This window comes from Phocoena sinus, chromosome 3 (assembly GCF_008692025.1).
Source record: "Phocoena sinus isolate mPhoSin1 chromosome 3, mPhoSin1.pri, whole genome shotgun sequence".
Taxonomy (NCBI): Eukaryota; Metazoa; Chordata; class Mammalia; order Artiodactyla; family Phocoenidae; genus Phocoena; species Phocoena sinus.
In genome coordinates, this window is record NC_045765.1 from 30,623,987 (window position 1) to 30,644,995 (window position 21,009).

The following is a 21,009-nucleotide window of genomic DNA, read 5'->3' on the forward strand; positions in this document are numbered from 1 at the left end:
AGACAATTTCATTTGTTCCCTAAATGCACATCGATTTTAGTAAATTGTTCTTAATTTCTAACCAGATGTTTAAAATACTCTTTCAAGCAGTGCTGCAATTTTCCATTCTTTTCCTGTTTCCTATTGCTGTCATATTTTTATGAGTCAGGTGTACTGTACACATTGACAGTATTTGTGTTGCAGCAATCTTTTTAGTATTTTCAGTTGTGTATTAGTTTCCTATGGTTTCTGTAACAAATTACTATAAACTGCATGGCTTAAAACTACATAAATTTATTCTCTCATGGTTCTGGAGGCCAGAAGTCAGAATTCAAGGTGGTGGCAGGGCCATGCTCCAGCTGAAGGCTCTAGGGAGAATCCTTCCTCATCTCATTCAGGTTTTGATGGCTCCCGGTCTTTTTGGGCTTGTGACGTAATCCAGTCCCTGTCTCTGTCTGTACATTTCCTTCTTTCTTTGCTGCTTCTGGATCTCAAATCCCTCTTTGGTTTTCTCTCATAAGGACAATAGTTACTGGATTTAGGGTACACCTTAAATCCAGGATGATCTTATCTTGATCTCATAATTACATCTGCAAAGACCCTTGTTCCAAATAATGTCACATTCTGAGATTCCAGGTGTACAGCCTCAGGCTTCAGTTAGACACTGGCTGCTGGCTTCCAAATTTTGATTTAATCATGGTGACCAGATGATATTTTAGACTTAAACAAAATGACCTTCTTATTGTATGGCAACTTTTATGAATGATCACGGATCCTGTCCTATTTCTTTTCTTGGATGATGGCAGTTTAAGCTTGGTAACAATATTCCACAAAAGTTCCACAGAGACTGAAGGTTAGAATTATGGGGATATTAGAATATATTTGGGGTAGTACACGTACATGAGGAAAATGACAGCACATGGGTTTATGTGGAAGCATTCTTTACATGAATGGTTTTTAGAAGGGATAATTCCATAATATCATTTGTTATATTTTTAAAACTGTTTATTGCCCTTCACTCCCTTTCTCCCTCCCTGCTCCAACTGGTAGTTACAAATCCCTGATATAAAATTAATAGATGTTGGAGGTTGAAACCCAGATTTATCACATAATTAAAAAGAATGTAAGAATAAGACTGAAAGAAATGTACCCAGGAGGAAGGAAGGAGAAAAACCAGAAAAGAGACATGGGCAGATTTTTAAGAAGGAGAATACAGTCATGAGGTCAAATGCTATGAAGAGGTTGTTAAAAATAAGGGCCAAAAATATATTTTGGATATATAAACAAGTCACTGCTATGTCCAAATTTTCTCACATTTTAAATAGGTGTATTGAAGTTTTTAGGGGTAATGTGTCATGATGATCTGGGATCTGCTTTAGATTACATTAGGACAAAAAACATTGACGCAAATATGGCAAAATGTTAAGAGCAACTGAATTCAGGTGATATGTTTGTAAAGTTGATTATGCTGTTCTCTCTAATTTTATACATGTTTGAAAATTTTCATAATGAAATGTAATAAAAAAACAAGAAATTTAAAAAATACATACTTCGCCAGAACTGGTTCCCTGCAGGGCATCAATAATAGTGTGATCCAGATATGAAGATAAGTTTTCAAGTCCTAGTTACAACAGATTATTTTAAATTATCATCTCCTTCTCTCTCTCCCTCTCTCCCCCTCCCTCCCTCTCTCTCTCCCTCTCCTCTTTCCTCCTTCCACTCCCCCTCCTTTTCCCTGTCTCATTCCAGAACATATTTGGAAAACTATTGTTACTACCGCTCTGCTCATTGTGATTTATAAGTGAAAAACAATTTTAGAGAGTAATATCTCATACCTCCCTGATGAAGGAAAAGAAAAGGGTCTGAGTTTAACAGACTATATTTTACTTAAAGGTTTGAAAATATTAGAAACATTTGCTTGAGCAAACATTTCCACACTAATTGAAATGTGATACAACCAAAGACAGGAATCCCAAAGGTACAAGTTTACGATGAGGAAGGCATTACCTGCTCATGTGTCAGATGGAAGATTCTGTCAAGGCTGGTTGGGGTGTGTAACATTCAAGAAAAAACAGTTCCACTTGCAGAAATACTTCAAAACGTGATGTTTTGAAATATTTGTCCCTTCTATGTTGAATAGCATTGTTTTCAGTTTCAAACCTCAAAACAGCCTGCAAGTGTATCAGCCTGGCATAGGAATATGTAAATGATTTTCTGCTTTCGAGCATAAAGTATACAAAGACACACAGAGAGACAAGATTTCTCCTTTTGCAAATAGCACTGCTTTATGGCAGATTGCCAAAACTCACAGAGGCATGTTATCACACTGTCAAGAGGCATTGTACCAATAAGGAAAGATACCAGTTTTAGGTATTGTATAGAGTAATTGTGGTTTAGGTACTCCAATTGATAAAAGAGCAGAAATTTTGGCATTACATCAATAAGCAGAATAATTAAGGTAATAGGTAGCATGCCATCTAATCAAGTTACTACAGTAATACCAATGTGTGTTAACTTACTTTAACACTGTCTGAATACTAATTACTATCACTTTCAGATTTTTACAATATGCAGTATATTTAACAGAATTGAACATACCTGGGTAATTACTACTGTGCTAATAAATAAAAATAATTATTATTCAAGAAGCATACTGTAGCTAGCATTTTATTTTGAATTCTCCGAAAGTATTCTCCAGTTTTGAATCACCATATGATTAAAGGATATAGATTGTCTCATTTTTAAAGATGCTTTAACATAAACATTGTATCTCCTACCTTTACTATGTATAAGGCTACCATTTCTTATGGTATAGAAATTTAAGTTAAAAAACAAGGTTTTACTTTTTAAAAGGCATTTAAAAATCTCCATTGAGTCATTGTGTAAGGGAATTGAAGGATGATGCATGTCTTATGAAATATTATTTCTGCAATTTCAGTTATACTTGGCTAATTCTCACTTTTTTTTTTTTTTTTTTTTTTTTTGGTACGCAGGCCTTTCACTGCTGTGGCCTCTCCTGTTGCGGAGCACAGGCTCCGGACACGCAGGCTCAGCGGCCGTGGCTCACGGGCCAAGCCGTTCTGCGGCATGTGGGATCTTCCCGGACCGGGGCACGAAACCCTGTCCCCTGCATCGGCAGGCGGACTCTCAACCACTGTGCCACCAGGGAAGCCCTAATTCTCACTTTTAATATATTCTCCTGCTTACAGAGACTTAGAAAGAGACTAAGATAATTAGTGCTCATAATCCAAGTCACTCTCCCGACATGTACCTCTTCTCATGCTTTCAGTTCTCCACCTTTCTTGTGTTTTCAACCACTTTGGTATTTGATATTTTTCTACCTTCTCTAATTGTTATTTTTTTCCTATCCCCACTTTCCAGCATTCATTTCTCTTGGTTCAACCATTCCCACTCTCTTACTCAGATGTTGGCACTTAAGTGTTGAGTTCTAAGTGCTTAAATGATGCTGTCTTTTTCTGAATTTATTGACAGAATCAAATGTCAATGTGATATAAAAAACCCTACAATTTATAATATTATACAGTGTGCTTCTAGCTTTTTAAAATAAGACCAAAACCATTTCTGTATATCAACAGTCTTGACAATTTTTTTAATGATGTTATTTAATAGATATCCAGGTAGAAAATAATTTTACACACAAACTTCTACATATCTTCCCACTTGAAATGTCAGGAATACAATAGAAATGTAACTTAAAAATATATAAACACATAACAATAGGTAGATCAGATATTGCAATAACAGCAATAAAAGTAAGGATAGAAAACAAGTGGCTTAATCGTAAATGTTTAGAAGATCTACAAAAGACCCTAATGCTAAGCCGTACCAGGAAGGCTGATAATTCACCAGAGTAATATCACAAAATCTGGTACTTTTGAGAAGTAGGAGTGAAAAGACCAAAAATTAAAGAAATGAGAACATCAGCAAAATGGTGGCCTACAAAGTTCCAGGCCATTTTTCCCTATGGAAATATTAAGTACACAACTAGAGACTGGTGAAAATAGCTTTATAGGAGCTCTGGTATTCAGTCAAGGATCTACAGCAAACAAATGAATATCCAGAGAAGAAAAAGTTACATTCAAAATGGTAGGAAATTTTGTGGCATTTTTATTTGTAATTTTCCTACCTTCTATCCATGGCTCAGTGTGCTTTGGGAAAAGCAGTGGTCTCATCCCAGTTCTATTCTGTGAGCCAGCAGGTGCAGAGCAAATCTAATGAGCAATATTATAACTTGTCTAGGGGTTGCCTAATTGGTCTCTGTGTCAGCCAACTCAGAGATCACATATCGAAACAGCAAAGCTCAAATCTCAGGCAAGGGGAAACTGTGGGAAGCAGTGGTCATGGTTTGTGAAAACCACAAGCACACTACAAGACCTCAGATGCCTGTGACTACTGATTAAGGAATACAATAGAATAGCTAAGGCCCCAAGAGAAGTCAGTATAAGACTCTTAGGGAATCCAAGACATTTAAAAGCAGCCATGTATACAGGGGAGCTAGGGAAAAAGATCATAATCAAAAGACCAGGGGAAAAAATATGCCTCCAAATTACCCAAGAAGCCCTTAAGACTTCACAACAGGCTGATTAGTGAAGATGTTCTATGGCAGGAGTAAGTCTGAAAACTGAAATAAGAGCTGACTTTTCAAAATTTTCACAATTTCCTTTCTGCAAAATCTGTAGCAATTTTCAACAAAATACTGCAATGTGTACAAATAAACAGGAAAACATGGCCTATTCAAAGGAACAAAATAAATCATCAGAAAACAGTCACTGAAGAAATACAGGCATTGGATTTATTAGAAAAAAAATTTAAAACAATTGTCTTAAATATGTCTTAGAGGAAAACAAAGAACTAAAGGAAATGAGGAAATTAAATATGAAGGAAATAAAAGTATCAACAAAGATAGATACTATAAAAAAGCAGAATTTCTGGAGCTTAAAAAATGCAATAATTGAACTGAAATGCTCACTACAAGTGTGCAACATGAGTTTCAAACAGGCAGAATATAGAATCAGTGAACTTGAAGACAGGTCATTTGAAATTATCAATTATGAGGAAAAAAAGAAAAAAGAATGAAGAAAAGTAAGCCTCAGAATCTTATAAGACACCATCAAGGGGTCCAATATATATTAAGGGAGTCCCAGAAGAAGAAAGAAAAGGAACAATGAGATTATTTAAAGAAATAATAGCCTAAAATTTCCAAATTTGAGAAAATACATGGATGCACAAGTCCAAGAAGGTCAATGAACTCTACAGAGGAGAAAGCCAAAGAAATGCACACTGATACATATTATAATCAAAATTTTGAAAGACAAAAAGAGAATCTTGAAGGTATCTAGAGAAAAGTGACCATCACATATAAGGCATCCTCAATAGATTCTAAGCAGATTACTCAGCAGAAATTTAGCAAGCCAAAAGAATATGATATATAGGTATATCTCATTTTTTTGTGCTTCACAGACACCCTGTTTTTTTACAAACTGAAGTTTGTCGGCAAACACGCATCAAGCAAGTCTGTAGGAGCCATTTTTCCAACAGCGGTTTTTCCTTCATTTCTCTGTCACATATTGGTAATTCTCACACTATTTCAAACTTTTTCATTATTCTTATATTTGTTATAGTGTTTTGTAATCAGTGATCTTTGATGTTACTATTGTAATTGTTATGGAGCGCCACAAACCATATAAGATGGCAAACTTAATAAATGTTGTGTGTGTTCTGACTGCTCCACTAACCAGCCATTCCCCCCAATGCTCTCACTCCTTGGCCTCCCTATTCCCTGAGACACAATAATATTGAAATTAGGCCAATTAATAACCCTATAATGACCTCTAAGTGTTCAAGTGAAAGGAAAAGCCGCATGTCTCTCACTTTAAATCAAAAGCTAGACGTAAAGTTGAGGCATACCTGAAGCCAAGATAGGGCAAAAGTTGGGCCTCTTGCACAGTTAGCTAAGTTGTGAATGCAAAGGAAAACTCTTGAATGAAATTAAAAGTGCTACTCCAGGGAAAACATGAATAAGAAAGTGAAACAGCCTTACTGCTGATATGGAGAAAGTTTTAGCAGTCTAGCTAGAAGATCAAACCAGCCACAATATTCCCTTAAGCCAAAACCTAATCCAGAGCAAGGCCCCAACTATTCTTCAATTCAATAAAGGTTGAGAGAGTTGAGGAAACTCCAGAAGTATGAATCTGGCAGTGGTTGGGCCATGCAGTTTTAGGAATGAAGTCATCTCCATAATATGAAAGTGAAGGTGAAACAGCAAGTAATGATGTTGAAGCTGTGGTAAGTTGCCCAGAAGATCTAGCTAAGATAATTCATGAAGGTGGCTACACTGAAGATTTTCAGTGTAGATGAAACAGTCTAAAATTGGAAGATGCCATCTAGAACTTTCATAGCTGGAGAGAAGAAGTCAATGCCTTTGACTTCAAAGCTTAAAGGAGAGGCTGATTCTCTAGTTAGGGGCTAAGGCAGCTGGTCACTTGAAGTTGAAGTCAATGCTTACCGACTATTTTGAAACTTTTAGGGTTGCTAAGAATTATGCTAAATCTACTCTGTCTGTGCTCTATAAATTAAGCAACAAAGCCTGGATGATAGCATATCTGTTTACAAGATGTTTTGCTGACTATTTTAAGGCCAGTGTTGAGACGTACTGCTCAGAAAAAAAGACTTCTTTTAAAATATTACTGTTTCTTGACAATGCACCTGGTCGCCTAAGAGGTCTGATGGAGATGTTCAACAAGATTCTCTTCGTGCTTGCTAACACAACATCCATTCTGCAACCCAGGGATCAAGGGGTAATTTTGACTTTCAACTCATTCTTTAAGAGATATATTTCGTAAAGCTATAGTTGCCATAGATAGTGATCCCTCTGACGGATCTGGGCATAGTAAATGTAATCCTTCTGGAAAGGATTCGCCATTCTAGATTGCATTAAAAACAATTTTGATTCATGGGAAAAGTCAAAATCTGAACATTAATAGGAGTTTGGAAGCATTAGATTCTATCTCTCATGTAAAACTTAGGACAGTTCAAGACTTCAGTGGAGGAAGCAACTGGAGATGTGGAAATAGGAAGAGAACTAGAATTAGAAGTGGAGCCTGAAGATGTGACTGGTTTGTTATAATCTTGTGGTAAAACTTTAACAGATGAGGAGTGGCTTCTTATGGATGAGGAAAGAAAGTAGTTTCTTGAGATTGAATTTTTTTTTTTTTTTTTTTTTTGTGGTAGTAGGGCCTCTCACTGTTGTGGCCTTTCCCATTGTGGAGCACAGGTTCTGGACATGCAGGCTCAGCGGCCATGGCTCACGGGCTCCACAGCATGTGGGATCTTCCCAGACCGGGGCACGAACCTGTGTCCCCTGCATCGGCAGGCAGACTCTCAACCACTGCGCCACCAGGGAAGCCCTTGCCTTATTTTTATGTTTGCTTTATTTTAGGGGTCTGCAACAGAACCCACAATAACTCCAAAGTCTGCCTGTATTTTAAGTGCTGAAGAAAAATCTCAAGAATTCTGCATCCAGAAAAACTTTCATTCAAAAATCAGGGAGGAATTAAGACATTCCAAAACAGAGAAAAGTTAAGGGAGTTTATTACCTGTTAAGCTGTTCTACAAGAAATACTAAAGGAAGCCCTTAGAGTTAAAATGAAACAACACTACACAGTAACTTGAAGCCATAGGGGGAAGAAGTTCTGTTATAGATAAATACATGGACAAATGTAAAACCAGTACTATTACAAGTTTTGTTTGTGGCTTCACTTTTTATACTTCTACAGGATTTAAAAGACAAAATCATAAGGTATTTATAACTTTATATTAATGGATATACAATATATAACAGTATAATTTGTAACATCAATAACATAAAGGAGGACAGAGGTTATAAGGACTAGAGCTTTTATATGCAATTGAAATTAGGTTGGCATGAGTTGGAAACAGATTTTTGTAACTTTAGGCTCTTATTTGTAACCCCATAGTAATTTATAGCATACACACAAAAGGAAATGAGAAAGGAGTGAAAACACAAAATCAACTAAACACAAAAGGAAGACAAAAATGGAGGAAATGGGGACTGAAATTCTATAAGACATACAGAAAACAAATTAAAAAATGGAAATAATAAACTCTTCCTTATTAGTAATTACTTTAAATATAAATGGATTAAACTCCCTAATCAAAATATATAGATTGGTAGAAAGAATAAACTGTATCCAACTATGTGCTGTCTACAAGAGACTCAGTTTAGACCTGAAAACATGCATAGGTTGAAAGTGGAAAGATGCAAAGATACATTCCATGCAGATAGTCACCAAAAGAAAGCAGGAGTAGCCAAACTAATAACGGACAAAATAGACTTTAAGTTAAAAACTTTTACAGGAGAGTGAGGTCAGCAACATGGTGGAGTGAAATGCTTCCCTTATCTCTTTCTCCTCCTCAATCTACAAGCAGGAAAGCATTCACAAGGCAACAGAAGTATCTCTGCCCAACATACCTGGATGCCAGAGAATTCCACACTAAAGGTGGATGAATTAGAACACACAGAGGAGGCAGAACCAGGGGAACAAGAAAGATGGTGCCTGCAATCCTAGTCCTCAGGCTGTGACAGCTTAGCTCATAACCCCAGAGAAGCCAGCAGTAGCAGGGGAAGCAGTAACATATGACTCCAGACTCTTGGCAGCATTGACACCCATGGACACAGGTAAATGAGCAACAGATGCTGAGGTGCCCATAACTCTGACCCCAAACTCCCCTTACTGACAGTGGCAGGGCCTGTAAACCTTATAACACTGGACATGGCAAAGGTGCTCATGTGACCCCAGCTCCCTGCAAACCTTGTCCCAATCTTTGAGGCAGCAGAGCATGTGACTCAGAGGACCAGAGAAACAATGAAGTGCCCCAGGTGGCAACACCAAAGACTTTGGCACCAACAAAGCATCCATGACCCCAGAGGCACAAGAAGCAACAAAGAGAGTACAGGGTGATACCCTTGACAGAGGTGGTACAGGATGGAAAGTGTCAACTCTCCAATATGACCGAGGGGCAGCTCAGGTAAAAGTAACCTAAAACTTTTGCTATAACACCACCAACTGGGAAACAAAAGAAAGGCCTCTAATTTCTAACCCACTGAATCATTAATATCAAGTGGAAAGGTTTTCACTACTCCAAATGTGTTGGCAGAGGAACAACTCATCAAGCACCATGAAGAACTACAGCAACATCATACCACACACACACACACACACACACACACACACACACACACACACACACACACAAATGACAATTCCCCAGAAATCAAACTTAAATCCATAAAATATTGTAATCTAACTGATAGAGAATTCAAAATAGCTGTCAACTCAAAAGAGCTACAGCGAAACTCAGAAAGGCAGTTCAGTGAACTCAAGAATAAAACTAACGAACAGAAGGAATACGTTACCAAAGGGATTGAAACTCTAATAAAGAACCAAACAGAATTCCTGGAGCTGTAGAACTCAATCAGTGAGATGAAGAATGCACTAGAAAATACTGGAAATCGAGCAGACCATATGGAAGAGAGAATTAGCAAGCTGGAGGACAGAAATCTAGAAATGATACAAGTAGAACAGGAAAGAGAAATAAGACATTTAAAAAATGAGAAAATTGTACAAGAGCTATTGGATTCTTTCAGAAAGGGCAACATTAGGGTAATGGATATCCCAGAAGTAGAAGAGAGGGAAAAGGGAGCAGAGAGTTTATTTAAAGAAATAATAGCTGAGAACTTCCTAAACGTGGGGAAGAAACTGTATTACAAGTCCATGATGCTAAGGGAACACCTAATTACCTCAGTGCAAAAAAACCTTCTCCAAGACACATTATATTAAAAGTGGCAAAAGTCATGACAGAAAAAAAAAGGATTTCAAAGGCAGCCAGGGTAAAAAGGATGGTAAATTACAAAGGAACCCCCATTAGCCTATCAGCAGATTTCTCAACAACAACTCTACAGGCCAGGAGGGAGTGGAATGACATTCTCAAAATACTGAAAGATAAAAACTGTCACCCAAGAATACTCTATCCAGCAAAGTTATCATTCAAATATGAAGGAGAAATAAAAACTTTCCCAGAAAACAAAAGCAGAGGGAGTTCATCAACACTAGACCTGCTTTATAAGAAATGGTGAAATGAGCAATTCTACCAAAAACAAAAAGGCAAACAAACACAAAACTTTTAGTAAGGTGATAAATAGACATACAAAATCAGAAATTTTCAAATATTTATCAGTGAAGGCTTTTAAACACTTTATTATAGCATAAAGGTTAAAAGGGGGAAAAAAAGCAGAAAAAATAACTAGAGCTAAGTCAATTTGGTAAGAAACTCACAACATAAAAAGGGATACTTGTAGACAACACCTAAGTATAAAACACTTAGGAATAAACTTAACCAAGTGATCCAAAGACTTGTAAACTGAAAACTACAAAAACAAGCTGAAAGAAATTACAGAAGACACAAGTATAAAGACACCAAGCATTCATGGATTAGAAAACTTAATATTGTTAAGATGTCAACACTACTCAAATCAATCTATAGATTCAATGTGATATGTTCCAAAATCTCAACAATGTTTTGAATGAAAAAAATATTTCATCCTAAAATTCATACAGAATCTCAGGAGACCTCAAAGAGCCATACATCTAAAAAAAGACCAAAGGTGGATGTCTCACATTTTGATTTCAAAATTTACTACAAAGCTACAGTAATCAAAAGTGTGTCAGGGTACAGACAAAGACAGGTATATCAACAAATAGAATAGAAGAAAAAGCCCAGAAATAAACCCTCACATACAAGATCAAATGATTTTTGACAAGGGTACAAAGACTATTCACTGGGGAAAAGGATAGTCATTTTAGCAAACTGTGTTGGGAAAACTGGATATGCACATTTAAAGAACTAAAGTTGGACATTTATTTTATACCATATATAAAATTTAACTTGAATGGATCAAAGACCTATATGTAATGGCTAAAACAATCAAAGTCTCAGAAAAAAATAGGACAAAGGCTTCATGACACTGGATTTGCCAATAATTTCTTGGATATGACACCTAGCACAGAGGACAAAACAAAGAAAAATAGATAAATTGAGCTTATCAAAATTAAAGACTTTTGTGCATCAGGAATACTATTATCAGAGGAAAAAATAACCCACAGAATGGCACAATGTATTTGAAAATTATATATATATGGTAAGGGACTTAATGTCCAGTATATATAAAGAACTCCTATAACTCAATATTGTTGTTCAATATAACAACACAACGAAGCAATTTAAACATTGGCAAATATCTTGTGTAGATACTTCTTCAAAGAAGATATGGAAGTAGTCAGGAAGCATAATGAAAGATGCTCAAAATCACTAAACATTAGTGAAATACTAATTAAAACCATCATGAGATATCACCTAACAACCATTAAGATGGCTAACAATAAAAATAAAGAAGAAGAAAAGAAAAAGAAAACAAGAAGTATTGACAAGGATGCAGGAAAATCGAAAACACATGTGCATTGCTCATGGATAATGTATCAATAAAATCAAACAGGCACTGCAGAAAACAGTATGGTAGTTCCTTAAAAAATTGAAAATAGATGGCTTCCCAGGCAGTACAGTGGTTGGGAATCCGCCTATCAATGCAGAGGACACGGGTTGGAGCCCTGGTCTGGGAAAGATCCCACATGCCAGGGAGCTTACCCCGTGCACCACAACTACTGAGCCTGCGTTCTAGAGGCCTTGAGCCACAACTACTGAGCCTGCATGCCACAACTACTGAAGCCCACACACCTAGAGCCCGTGCTCCACAACAAGAGAAGCCACTGCAATGAGAAGCCCACACACTGCAATGAAGAGTAGCCCCTGCTTACTGCAACTAGAGAAAGCCCGCACGCAGCAACGAAGACCCAATGCAGCTAAAATAAATAAATTTAATTTAATTTAAAAAAATTGAAAATAGAATTACCATATGATCTAGCAATACTGCTTCTGGATATACACCAAAAGAGTTTAAAGCAGGGACTTGAACAGATTTTTATATACCATGTTTAGTGAAGCATTATTCATAACAGCCAAAAGGTCAGAGCAATGTACATATCCATCAGTGGATGAATGGATAAACAAAATGTGGTATATACACATAATGGAACATTGCTCAGCCTTAAAAAGGAAGGAAATTCTACACGTGCTACAATGTAACATGGATGAATCTTGTAGGCATTGTGCTAAGTGAATATGCAAGTTACAAAAGAACAAATGTTGCCTGATTCCACTTACATGAGTTAGCTAGAGTAGTGAAATTTATTGAGGAAAAAAGTAGAATGGTGGTTGCCAGGGACTTGGGATAGTGGGGAATAGGGATTACATTGTTTAACAGCTATAGAGTTCCAGTTTGGAAAGATGGAAAAAAAAAAACAAAAAGAAAAAAAAAAAACCTCTGGGGGTGATTAGCAGTGACGATTGTACAACAATGTGAACATACTTACCACCATTGAACTAGTCACTTAAAAATGGCTAAACAGGGCTTCCCTGGTGGCGCAGTGGTTGAGAGTCCGCCTGCCGATGCAGGGGACACGGGTTCGTGCCCCGGTCTGGGAGGATCCCACATGCCGCGGAGCGGCTGGGCCCGTGAGCCATGGCCGCTGAGCCTGCGCGTCCGGAGCCTGTCCTCCGCAACGGGAGAGGCCACAACAGTGAGAGGCCCGCGTAACGCATAAAAAAAAAAAAAAAAAAAAAAAAAATGGCTAAACAATAAATATTATCTTATGTACATTTCGCCACACTAAAAAAAATGAAGGATAATTTGAAAGGTTGTTTTAAAGAATTTGAATTCCCAGCTCCTCCTTCATTTTGCTCCTCCTGGCAAAATCTGTGAGTTTAGTCTCTGACAGAGATACAATTGAGGGTATCTGGCTTTTGTAACATGAGCCACAATTGAGGGTGCTGAAAAAAGAAGGATTAATGAACATGTGCATACCAGATGGTAATATAAATGGCCTTCTCCTCCCAGAAATCTAGAATTGTAGCAACCAGGCCCTCCCCTGCCAAGCAGAAGGATTTTAGAGATTTCTCTGGAGAATCTGACTACCATGAAAGGAAAGAATTAAGAAACTGCAGTTGAAGATCCTTAACTTTTTGATAGATAACGATCATATCACAGTGAAGGTAATAGTTGGCTCCTCAGTGAGGCTCTTAGTCATAACTTTTTAAAGCACTGGGCTCAAAGAAAAGTTTTTGAGAATTTTCAGAGAAAGAGGGAGAATAAAAATATGTTAACATATAAACTAAAAACTTATTTTTTTTCATATTTTGTAATATTTCTGAAAACTAAAAGGCAATGGGGTAATGCCTTTAAAATTCAGAACAAAAATTACTTGAACCAACAATTTTATTCCTAGCCAAACTTTAACTTACTTCCCTGGGTAGGATAAACATTTTCAGACTTGTGTGATCTCAAAATTTTAAATTCTCATATACCTAGTTTAAGGAAGTTATCAGAAGTTGTGCTCCTCTAAAATGAGGAATTAAATCAAGAAAGAAACAAATATGGTATGCTGATGCGTATACATATGGAATCTAGAAAAATAGTACTGATGAACCTAGTGTCAGGGCAGGAATAAAGACACAGATGTAGAGAACAGACTTGAGGACACGCGGGGTTGCGGGGGGGGGGGGGGGGCGGGGAAGGATAAGCTGGGACGAAGTGAGAGAGTGGCATGGACATATATACACTACCAAATGTAAAATAGACAGCTAATGGGAAGCAGCCGCATAGCACAGGGAGATCATCTCTGTGCTTTGTGACCACCTAGAGGGGTGGGATAGGGAGGGTGGGAGGGAGGCTCAAGAGGGAGGGGATATGGGGATATATGTATATATATAGCTGATTCACTTTGTTGTACAGCAGAAGCTAACACAACACTGTAAAGCAATTATACTCCAATAAAGATGAAAAAAAAAGAAAAGAAAGAAACTATGGTCTATATAGGAAATAAGCTATTCATCCCAGGGAAGAGGTGAAGGCACTCCTCAAAATGGTGCTCAGGAGGAATCCTTGCCTGGCATCTGTGTAGTGAATATACAGAGCTCTGTACTCTACGTGAGACTTCTGGAGGAAGATGAAATGGACAGAATAGCTGATGTGCTTGAATGTCTGGAGAGGAGACTTACATAATTTGTGATAAGTTTGGAGTTTTCTATGGATTACATAGTTGAATTGTGTTCACCCAAAATTCGTATGTTAAAGTTCTAATGCTCAGTATCTCAGAATGTCACCCTATTCGAAGACAAGGTCTCAAAAGAGGTAATTAAGTTAAAATGAGTTCATTAGGGTGGGCACTAATATAATATGACTAACATCCTTATAAGGAAAGGAATTTTGGACACAGACATGCACAGAGAGAAGATGATGGGTAGACACAGGAAGAAGACAGCAATCTAGGAGCAAAGAAGAGGCCTCAGAAGAAACCAACCCTGTTGACACTTTGATCTCAGACTTCTAAGCCTCCAGAATTGTGAGAAAATATATTTCTGTTGTTTAGGCCACCCAGTCTGTGGTACTTTGTTTCGGCAGCCCTAGAAAATTAACATACTATGCCAACAACAACAAACAGATAGTAAACAATATATTGTGAAGGAAAAGGAAGTGAATTAACATAGCTGAGAAGATAAGGGAAAATAAAGAGAAGGGTGACTGTGGGCTGGGGGGGAAAGGCAGGGTCAGGAGTAAATCGAAATACTCTTCCTACGAGGAAGATAATAAACAATGAAATTAAGAAATTAATATTCAGGATAATTTTTTTAGAGAAATGGCAGTAAACAGCAAAAGAAATCAGTGAAAAGAGCTGAAAATGGTTGCTTCTATGGAGATGGAATGGAGGGTGGGGTAGAATATATTGCAGAACTATTAAATATTTTAACCACATTAATGTATAACTCTGATATATATAAAACATAAGATATATGATACATAGTAGTTCCTGGGTTATTTGCTACATGTTACAAATGAAAAATTAACGCTGCAAAGGAACTAAGTTATTTCTCTTTTGTCGTGCAGGTTGATAAAGGGAGATCCGGAATTTGAAACCAAAACTTAGGAGTCCTAACTCAATATTCATTTTCACAATGACACCATATAACCTGGACTTTTCAGATCCTTGAAAATGGAAAGCTATTTCTAATCCTACCATCTATGAAAGGGTTAACAAGATTATGCCACAATTATTAGGCACTACTGAGATGGCTGCTGCTTCTACTACATGGATTTTAAGAGAGAGCCATTAATTTTCAATTAAGAACCTTGAAGATTATCCAAGTCTTAAGTTGGGTTTACATGAACGTTTCAGTTCATTCCAGGGTAATTAATTTATTTTAATGCAAAAGCTAAAAGTAGTGAGAATGCATACCTTTCAATTTTAAGAGTAAATAACTGAACTTTTATGAAAGCAGACTATTATCCTTCTAGACTGAAATAGGAATACTTGAGCTTGACATCGCACTACTGCAGGGAGAGCTAAAGTTTTTAATTGACTGCCCCAAATATGTATTAAAGAGTAGCTCACTTTACTCTTTGTGAATTGCAATATAAAAATGTTACAAGTTGACGGAAATGATATTTGCATTTCTGTACATGTTTATGTGCATGTGATCAATGGGAAGAAATATACAAAAATACAGCTAATAAACAGAGTTGTACTAAAGTAGTCCTGAATCTACAGATCTTATCTCTATTTTCAGGCCTTCATCGCTCAGTTTAAAAAGGCAATAAATATCAGTAGTTGTCAGCAATCCTTAGATCCCAGGGGAATTTGGCTCAAGTCAGGTTTACATTTCAGATCCCATCCACATACAATTCTGTTAGCACAAATATAAAAGTAGCATAATGAGTTTGTAGCTTAACCATTCTGCAGTATTTTCACCTTGCTTTTTTTGTTCTGCTAGGATTTCTCCTTTGTCTCCTATATCTATGACAGCAAAATATTCATTTAATCTGTTAACATCTCACATGTACTGAAATGGGATTGTTTCCTAGTCATCAAAATAATTAAAGTAACAATAATGGAGAACTAACTTACCATGAGCCAGGTACTATGCCAGGTTCTTAGAAAACCATGTTAATTAATATAAACTGTATGTGCAAATCAGAGTCATGATGGACCACTGTACAGGCTATGAGTATGGTGTCATAAATTGCTGGGGTGGAGGATAGGTTACAAGCAGGATGAAAAACAGTGGTAAATTTAGCAGGCTGCAACATAACCTGAGAGGCTTTGGACTTCATCCAACTCTGATGTTTTCAACCATGAAACTGTTACACACTGGAGTCTCATGACACACTTTCTTTGTGATGGGTGTTACAATTAACACACTCCCTCTCTTCTCTTTGGTAACTTAGAGCTGACTCACTGTCTTCCTTCTTAGATCATTTATATCCAATTGTCTTTTGAGTAATAAAGAGCTGCTATTTCAGCTGCTATATTGAAAATTGTAAATGGGAATACACAAAACATCACCACATCATCTGCTGTATGCTAAAGTGGAATTTGCTGGCGCTTTTTTTCCCCCCATTTCTGATCTCTTCTGATAGCAGTAAATGCCTTCATTTCAGAGATCTGCCTCTTCCTCACTGCCATAGTTCTAGGAGCTTCTCATCACACTACTCCACCTTGCTAGTCACAAGGGTATGTCTACTATGTCTAGCCAATTATGCTAAGCTATTCCTCTGGGCACCGTGATTGGCACAGGAATGATTGTAACCAAAACTAGAACAAAACTAATGTGTCCTGAAGCCAGGGATGCTTTACCACAGGAAGAGAATGAAGAAATGGATCTGAGAGATGGCCCAGGGATGGTTGCAGGAGGAGAATAAAAGGGGAAAGAGAGAGGGGGAGGGAGAGGGATAGAGAGATAGGGAGAAGGAGGCAGGGAGGGAGGGAGGGAGGGAGGGAGAGAGAGAAAGACAGAGACAGACAGAGACAGAGAGATAAAGAAGAAATGAGGACACAAAGGCAATATTATTATTTGAAAACCCCCAAACCCATTCTATATTTGAACAACCCAGTTATGGTTGCTAATATATTTTTATTTTTACATTTCAGGTAAATGTGTGTGTTTGGGTGTATAAGTATGTGTGTTTGTGAACAATATTTATATATTTGCGTGTAGGGGGAAATTTGAGAATCAATGATATTGAACTAGTCAGAATACATTTAAAGTATTTAAACAAGCAAGTGATTTGGATTTTTGGAAAAGTCATTTTGGTAGTAATGAGAAATACAATCCAGCAAGTCTAAAGGAAAAAAATGTGAAAAATAAAAAATAGTTAGGGAAATCATTTCTATAGTCCAGGTGACACTGCTTTTCTTATTATTATTATGTTATTACTATTATTATTAGTTGTGGGAGTAGTAACTATTATTTACTGAATGTTTATAATATGTATACCATATGCTAAATTTCTTTATGCATTACTTCATTTAATCCTTATAACATCTCTGTAAATGATATATTATTATTTTCAGTTACCTGTTGATGTTCAGGGAGACGAAGTAACTTGTTCAATTTTATGTGCATAGTAGTTAGTAAATTCAGGATTCACATTTAAGTACACCTGATTCCAGTACCAATGACTGGAGCCACCTTTCCTCATATTTCCCAGATTATGAAGACTTGCACAATAAAGTTGGAATTATGTAGAGGAGAGTCATGAATTACAGTTGACCCTTGAACAATGTGAGGGGTAATTCACATGTAAGTTATAGCAGGCTCTCAATATCTGCAGTTCCTCTACATCCACAGATTCAACCAACCATGGACATTGTAATACTGTAGTATTTACTATGGAAAAATACCCATGTATAAGTAGTCCTGGACAGTTCAAACCTGCCTTATTCAAGGGTCAAATGTATAGACCTGGTAATACTTATAGGACCAGCCAGTGACCAAAGGGTTGAGAAAAATTCAAAGTTTAGAATTAGTATGTAAATATGGTACCATTAAACAAGAGATACAGAGGCCTAGACCTTCTGATCCAGGTCCCTGAACCTCCCCCACCCACAGCCAAAAAAAAAAAAAAAAAAAAAAAGAGAGAAAGAGAAAACATAGAAGATTAAGTCAAGAAGAGCTTTACATACTGTGTAAAACAAAACAAACAAAAACTAGTACATTTTTGGAGTGCTATGGATATATGAAAATATTTTTTCTTGTCATCTTTAATTAGGTGTTAATTATATGATGGGACAAAAATAGTAATGTGCAATGCTAGCCTTTTCTTGTAACCTAGCAAAAAGGATTCAGGCTTTATTCTTTCAGATTTTTTGTACACATTCCTACGTATCAGGTAGGGATCTGACATTGCCAAAGGATTCTTTGGGATTTTGTTATGAAGAATATAGAGGAAAGGTGGAAATATAGAAGGGTTATAATTATTAGAAGTATGAAAACACATTTTTAGAAAGTTTTGGAAAGGAATACCAAAGTTTTGAGGTATAAATGAGGAAAGGTTTGTAATACTGCATTCTAGTATGTATCTCCTTGATCATAAGCAAAGAAAGCAATTAAAGAATGTGAGCACCCACACGTGGTTGCAGACCTTTCATCAAAACCCTTTTCAAGGACTAGACCATCGGAATCATGATTTCAACAGAGTTGAAATGAAATATTCTTTTACCCTCTACAGCAAATAAAATGATTTAAAGCAAGTAATGAATAAATGTAACTGTTATATGGTAAAGACATGTTATTGGTTTTTGTTGGGTTTTATAGTTTCAACAATAAAACTGGACAGTAGGGTTTATATTCTCAGATCCAAGGTTTGAATTAACATTGTAATACATGTGACAAACCTGGAGATGGAGTAAGGTCATCGACTTACAGACAAGTCATGTGGAGGTATATAGGTTTTGGAAATAAGTTTCCCAAACTGGTCTGCATTTACAAATGAGACCCTTATAATTCTATCCTTGGCCAAATGTTCATTCTTTCTTCTCCTTTTTCCCTCTGCCCACCTCCCTTCTACAAACCCCTCTCCAAACCTTGTACTTTACACCATAAGTGAAACTGTCATTTTGGGGGGACATAAGTATAACTTACAACAACAGAAACAACAGCCTCAAAATTGTTTCTGTGAAATATCCTCAAAAGGACTATCTTTTGCATTTTCAAAGTGAAGCATTCCCAAGCAAAAGTCTGTGCCTCTGAACTACTTCACCTATATATGAAGTTACCTCAAAGACAGCAACAGATATAAATAATTTGTTGACTCAGGTAGCATGTCTAAAGTATCTCACTGAAGTGACCCCTATGAGAACAAAGGAAGAACCTGACCCTAAGACAATTACCAAGTTCACCCTTAGAGATCCAGGAAGCAAATGTTTCTAAGTTTTAGAATGGCTATTGGATCTCTACCAACAGCCATCAAAGGTTCAAAATTACTGAGGTAAATTCTCCTAGGACACTATTAGATACTACTGAATATGAAAAGAGGGTTTCCCTGGTGACGCAGTGGTTGAGAGTCCGCCTGCTGATGCAGGGGACACGGGTTCGTGCCCCGGTCCGGGAAGATCCCACATGCCGCGGAGCAGCTGGGCCCAAGAGCCATGGCCACTGAGCCTGCGCTCCACAATGGGTGAGGCCACAGCAGTGAGAGGCCCGCATACAGCAAAAAAAAAAAAAAAGAAAATGATACTTATAAATCTATATAAAAATATCAGATAGTCATCTAAAATATCTAGCTTATTTTGATATTTAAAATCTTTTTTGACTTTTTTTAATAGATCTTTACTGGCGTATAATTGCTTCACAATATTGTGTTAGTTTCTGTTGTACAACAAAGTGAATCAGCCATATGCATACATATATCCCCATACCCCCTCCCCCTTGAGACTCCCTCCCACCCTCCCTATTCCACCCCTCTAGCTTGTCACAAAACACCAAGCTGATCTCCCTGTGCTATGTGGCTGCTTCCCACTAGCTAACTGCTTTACATTTGATAGTGTATATATGTCAATGATACTCTCACTTTGCCCAGCTTCCCCCTCCCCACCCCATGTCCTCAAGTCCATTCTCTACGGCTACATCTTTATTCTTGCTCTGCCACTAGGTTCATCAGTACCACATTTTTTAGATTCCATATATATGCATTAGCATATGGTATTCGTTTTTCTCCTTCTGACTTACTTCACTCTGTATGACAGACTCTAGGTCCATCCACCTCACTACAAATAACTCAATTTCATTTATTTTTATGGCTAATATTCCACTGCATATATGTGCCACATCTTTATCCATTCATTTGTCGATGGACATTTAGGTTGCTTCCATGTCCTGGCTATTGTAAATAGGGCTGCAGTGAACATTGTGGTACATGTCTCTTTTTGAATTATGGTTTTCTCAGGGTATATGCCCTGTAGTGGGATTGCTGGGTCAAATAGTAGCTCTATTATTAGTTTTTTAAGGAACCTCCATACTGTTCTCCATAGTGGTTGTATCAATTTACATTCCTACCAACAGTGCAGGAGGGTTCCCGTTTCACCACACCCTTTCAAGCATTTATTGTTTCTAGACTTTTTGATAATGGACATTCTGACTGGTGGTGATACCTCATTGTAGTTTTGATTTGCATTTCTCTAATAATTAGTGTTGTTGAGGATCTATTCATGTGCCTCTTGGACATCTCTACGTCTTCTTTGGAGAAATGTCTCCAGAAAATGGGCATAGAGGGAACCCACCTTAACATAATAAAGGCCATATACGACAAACCCACAACAAACATCATACTCAATGGTGAAAAAATGAAAGCATTTCCACTAAGATCAGAAACAAGACAAGGATGTCTACTCTCGCCACTCCTATTCAACATAGTTTTGGAAGTCCTAGCCACAGCAATCAGAGAAGAAAAAGAAATAAAAGGAACACAAATTGGAAAAGAAGAAGTAAAACTGTTGCTGTTTGCATATTATATGATACTATACATAGAAAAGATGTCACCAG